The sequence below is a fragment of the Saccostrea cucullata genome, unplaced genomic scaffold, assembly GCF_032062105.1.
Source record: "Saccostrea cucullata isolate Sc308-1 unplaced genomic scaffold, CSIRO_AGI_Scuc_v1 ctg326, whole genome shotgun sequence".
Taxonomy (NCBI): Eukaryota; Metazoa; Mollusca; class Bivalvia; order Ostreida; family Ostreidae; genus Saccostrea; species Saccostrea cuccullata.
In genome coordinates, this window is record NW_026930161.1 from 836,585 (window position 1) to 842,959 (window position 6,375).

Below are 6,375 nucleotides of genomic sequence, written 5' to 3' on the forward strand. Positions count from 1 at the left end.
TTTTGGTCTTTAATTAGTTTAAATGAACGCATAATAAAGGTGACCACTTAATAAAGTTTTATATAGTATTTCATTAAAAAAAATAAAAAGATCTTTGCTGTTATAAAGATGATTACTGGACTTTTACGAGGAGCGCCGCGCTGACTTTTACACTAGGGCTATGTACGGTAGCTCCTTTACGATATAAATATTTAGCTCAACATTTAATTAAACGGAAATAACGGTTATTTCAATGCACATATAAGTTGTCCTTGAAGAAAACGACAAGGACCCTACCCTCAGCTCCCGGACTTCACAAGTTAGTGCCCCTAACACCACACCTATGACCACAAAAAAGGTTTTCTTATGCATTATCAATTCTGTACTTCCGTACATGATACAAGTTTAAATGTCCAAGTAAACGTCAACTGTAGAAGTCAGTGCTTCTCGTAAAAGTCCACTATGAAGTTTGGCTGTATATATTATTGATTTGAAATGGAATATTTTAAATTTATAATCTAACAATAATACTTCATTTCAGTTTTCTATATACAGCAAAACTTGTTTAGTATGAACACGGATATTGCCAAATCACGGTTATAGCGAAGTTATCTTGGATCGCCCAGCTTAATAAGTTTAACGAATTCCTTATATGGATATAACGGATATAGCGAAGTAATTTTATGGGTCCCAGTGACTTCGTTTTAACCAAGTTTTACTGTATTTTTCAATTACTATCAGTTCAATATTTTCTATCTTTCCTTATCGATGATGGTTTAGAATTTGGCTTATTTCTCTTCATCTTTAGTGAATTGTCCGACTATAAAATACTAACAAAATTTTAAAATAGAGCTGAAATAATAGATACAGTAAAAATTGTTTGGTACAAACACAGATATTGTGAATTCACAGACATAGTGAAATTATCTTGAATCCCTAGCTATATAAATTTTATGAAATCATAACAAAATATGGATACAGCGAAGTGTCATAGGTTCCAGTGACTTCGTTAAAACCAAGTTTTATTGTAATAAAGCCCTCAATCAAACCAGATGTTTTGGGTGAAACACTGTTTCCTCATTATCCAACATGTCTTATGTTGATGCTAATGCACAATGCAACAATGAACATTAGACATATTCTTAGGAAAAATAAATGCTATAACAAATAAAGCTCACTACAATAATAATTAACAAAAATTCATAACTATTATCACAAATTACTAAAAATCTCAACTAAAGCAAATAATTAAAACTCATAACTATTACAAATAACTAAACTCATAAAAACTAATTAAAACTCATAACAATAAAAACTAACTAACACTCATAACAATAACAAATAATTAAAAATCACAACAAAAGCAAATAACTTAAGCTCCTAACAAGTAAAACTCATGACTGCCACAATAACAAATAACTCATAACAATGTCAACTAATAAAAACATTAAAAACATAATGTAACAATTAACAAATAAAACATGAAAATTAACAACTTTTACAACCCTCATAAACAAAAAACTATAACAACTCAATAAACTAGAAAAGAAACTCGTTGCGAGCAACGAGAGGTCTTCCGTCCGATTCCGGAAGGAAAACGACAAATCGAGCTAAAAAAGTAAAAAAGATTTGCACACAAGGGGGATTGAACCCAAGTAGAATGAATTTCTAACGCACTAAATCTTACGCTATTTAGACCTCTACTCTTAATCTGCTTGTATATATTTACGAAACAGTGCTTATGTCTTAATATTATGAAAGGCAGGTCACTATTCAAAATTCAGCGACAAACACAACGAGTTAATCTTCGCGACTTTTCTTTGAAATGCTCTATCAAATAGGTGTGTTAGCTTCAATGAAGTTATAAAAAGAACGTTCTTATAGCCTATTTGAGGTTTAGAAAGTATATTTAACACATTTTAACAAATTCCATATTGTATATATACATTTAACACTAAAAGGGTGAAACGGTTGTGAATTTTTAACTTTTTTTCAATTTCCTTTGATCCTCAAAGTGAACTTTTCCGACTAGTTAATCGACAAAGGTTGAGATGTTTCGCCGAAAAACATGGCTCGCCCTACGACAGTCAAGGAATCAGATATCATTCTTGCTCAATAACCTGAATCAGGTCTCTGAGAAAAGAATGCTAAAATAAACTCCATGAAGCAACCTTTAAAAAACAACTTCTTATTTTTGTCTCATTTATTAGTTGTTGCACTAAAGATAAAAGATGTCGAAATTCATTTGCACATTACAGACCCTGAGACGTGCTACTACCCCAAAAAAGCGTGTGACTTTCGTGCGCTTTCCGTTTCGTGCAGACCGTGTAGCGTTTCGTGTAAACCGTGCAGCGTTTCGTGCAAACCGTGTAGCGTTTCGTGTAAACCGTGCAGCGTTTCGTGTAAGCTCCAAAGCGTTTCGTGCAAACCGTGTAGCGAGCGTGCGGAAAGCGTGTGAGAAACGTGCGACTTTCGTGTAAGAACCGTGTGAGAAACGTGTGACTTTCGTGCAAGAATCGTGTAAGATTCATTCGGAAGTCATTTCATTTTAAATATGGCTGTCGATGGGTCAGGATGTCAGATTGTATTAGTATTTTATTATTGAATTAGTTATGCTTGTGATATTTCAGGAGTAAAATCAAAAAAAGGAACAAATTGAAATTTTACGGTAATGTATAATCTATATTTGTTTGTTTTCTTTTCCTTCTATAGAAAATGTGTTCAAATTAATCAACCATGTACAAAAAATTTAAGGGCATTGAATTCATTATACTTTCAACGCGATCATGGCTTCTTAAATATTTTGTTTTTCTCAAATAAAGATATCGGTATAATTTTTTTATAATTTAAAGCAAAAATATATCAGGACTCCGCTCTTGTCTTTACATTTAAAGTACGCAAAAGAAAGTTTTGAAACGATGTGTCATTTAATACATTTTAATACATAAAACTTGTTGCTCATTATTGTCAAATAAATGGATTTTATAATTTTAATTCACATGCACTGACGATTACATGTTTAGAAACGGGGAGGGGGGGTTAAATTAAATTACTAGTACAATCTTTCATTTTTTGTTGTTACTTTCAATCTAATGTTAGTTTAAATAAATGCTTAATTTTCCATTCTTTTTAAATCCTTTGTTAAATATGTGCGCAGATACACCCCTTAAAAATGTATTGGAATCTTCTTTCCGCGTTTCAATTGTGATCAAGGTCATTTACAACAGCGATCACGGGCTCCGAGTGCATGGCAACTGAAAACCTGTTTTGCTATACGAGTTCACGGCTTTATGACACCTGAAAATCACGACTGGATTTTATTGTTTTTGAAATAAAATGGTCCTATGAATATTTAATGGGTACAACTTATAAATCAGCGGATTTCATCTTTTATTTGTAAATCCGAATTTCTAGCCGTAAACAGTAAAATAAACAAAACTGATTTGGTAGTCTTCTCATGAATGTCATGTAAGAAAAGCTTAGGAGTATATCATGAATAATTGTATATTATTTGTTTTATAAATCGCGTACTTTTTATTTCACCTAAGATATTTCAGTTTTCTTGTAATATACCCGAATGCCGGTGTAAAGATCGATCTACATTGTATGTATAGTCAAATGCCGCGAGTATTAATCAATGTACACATATATACCCACGTTTAGTCCGGGGTTTGAAATGAAGGATTTTACAGTATGATGGATATTCTGATGTTATTTGATAAGCTTCATGTAAAAAGAGAAAGAGAACAAAAATAGATTAAGACATCAGATTTAACCTCCCTTTACTGGTAAGCTTACGTAAGATAAAAAAAAAATTCTTTAAAAATGTATCAATAATCGTCAGTAGAGTAAATAGGCAAATTTTATTAATAAATCAAAATCTAGATAAATAATCTGCATACGGAAATCAAACACAATATAATCAATATTATTTAAAATCAATGAGTTCATATTCATGCAGTAAAAAATCGAATTTGTGTTTAATTTATTAAATTATACTCGTAAAAATATTACATTGAAATAAATGACTAATATACAAAAAATGTATTTTATTAAACAGTCATTCATGATATCGGCATTTCGTTTTTAAACAGTTGGATAAATAAATAAATACGAAATGACCATTATTTATTAATCAATCACAACTTTCAGAGTATTAAATTTTCTACCGGTTTATGTAATACTAGTGTACTGATATTTATTTAAACAGCTGCTAAATGTGGCTTTGTGAAAGATTTCCATTAAATTAATGATAAAACCGTAATAATGCCGGAGATGTTCCGAGTAGAAAATCCAAACCGAGGCCAAAACGTGCGAGAATCGTGTACAAAGCGTGTGAGAAACGTGTACAAAGCGTTTCGTGCAGCCTTTCGTGTAAACCGTGCAGCCATTCGTGCAAAGCGTTTCGTGTAAACCGTGTAGCGTTTCGTGCAAACCGTGCAGCGTTTCGTGTAAACCGTGCAGCGTTTCGTGCAAACCGTGTAGCGTTCGTGTACCGTTCGTGCAGCGAGCGTGTGGGGTAGTAGCACGTCTCAGGGTCTGTAAGTATTTTCTTTTTCTACTTTGAAAATCAGCCGAAACCAATTATAGAAGACGTTAGTTTGACACTGAACTACAACGTAACTACGACGTGACAATCCAAGTATTCCTGTACATTTTATTTATCCTTATGTTACTTTCGTTCAAGCAAACGCTCGACTGGCTCCTCAAACCCCTATTGCGAAATGTCGGAGTTGACGAAGAGAGCCGCCATTTTGGATCCGCTTCAAATTTTTAAATGCTTATATCTAGAGTTTAGATTTATCAACATTCAAACAAATTGTACTTTTAGCATTATAAGGAGAGTTTCTATTAACATACCAAAAATAAATGAAAAAGATTGAAAAACAAAAAAGTTAGAAAATACGATTTTTTTAAATTTGCATCTCGTAACGACCGGAAGTATTGACGACGCACGAAAAGGCGATTCTGCAAACCACAAAGTCATGATCTATTATCTCCAATAAGTCTCCAGTTCATTTTCTCTGCCATTTTTGATAAAAGTGCGCGACAAAATCGCATTTTAAAATCAGAAAATTGTCCATAACTTGGCACCGGAAGCGAATTTTCCCAAAACAATTACAGACTGCACAACTTCATGTAAAGACGCATATTTTGTGAAAGTTTCGCTAAAAACCGCTGAATAGTTTTCGAGAAATCGCGTGCACAAAATTTTGTCAAAAAAAAAGAATAATAATAATAACTAGATGCGTTCTTGTTGCTGGTGCAACAAGCAGGTCTTCCGACCGATTTTCGTTAGAATTCTATGCTGCGTTATCCCATAAAATTTCAGAATGTATTTTTTTTTTGTTTACGTTCATTTACAGAAGCCTCTTAACATATCTCATGATTATTACATGTATTTCTCAAAATATCTAAAAAATAGCTTTTAAAAATCAGCAAAATGGTCCATACATGTTAAAAAAGAGAGAAAAGTTATTTGCAACTGAAAAAAAGACAGAAACAAAGAAACAAATTTCAACGCCCACAGCGGGATTCGAACCCCTGACAATGGGTCAAAGTTTGGTTCGGTCATATCTTTTCAATATATGCACGTATCAAGATACTAAACACATATTTAGAATTCTCATAAGACACACTATAAACCCTGTAAATATTAAAGAAAAATATTGAATAACAAAAAAGTTGAGAAATGTGACTTTTTGAATTCACTTCCGTTTACGACCGGAAGTGCCGACGACGAAAAATAAAGGTCGTTCCCCATAATGGAGTTCAATGTTCTATCACCTCAGTGAGTTTCACTTACATATCTTTCATCGTTCTCGAGAAAACTGCTGGACAAAATGCCTTTTAAAAAATACAAAAATCCCCAAAAATCGCGAACGGAAGTGAATTTTGAAAAAATGAAAAACACGTCTGGAGATATTCTAATGTTGCATCTTCCCTGAGAAAATCTTTGAAATCTGTACACGCATAGCTGAGATATCGGCTGTACTATGAAAAAATAATAATAATAATAATAATGATAATAATAATAATAATAATAATAATAAAAAACAGAAGGAAAACAATAAGGTCTTCCGAAGGAAGTCGGAAGACCTTAATAATAATAAGAAACAATACAATCACTATAAGGTCTTCCGTGAAGACGGAAGACCTTAACAAATAACAATAATAAAAACCTAATGAACAAATAACAACAAATACTAACAAAAGAAACAAAATAGAAATCAAAAAGTAAGAACTAAAAAAGAGACCTAACATCCAAGAAATACAACAAAAACCTCCAGTCCAGCATTGTTGGCATGCTGTTCCAATCCAATATGCTCAGGTTTCTCCAAGTCCTCTAATGATGAAGAGCCTGCTGCCTCCAAGTGCACCACCTCCAACGATGAC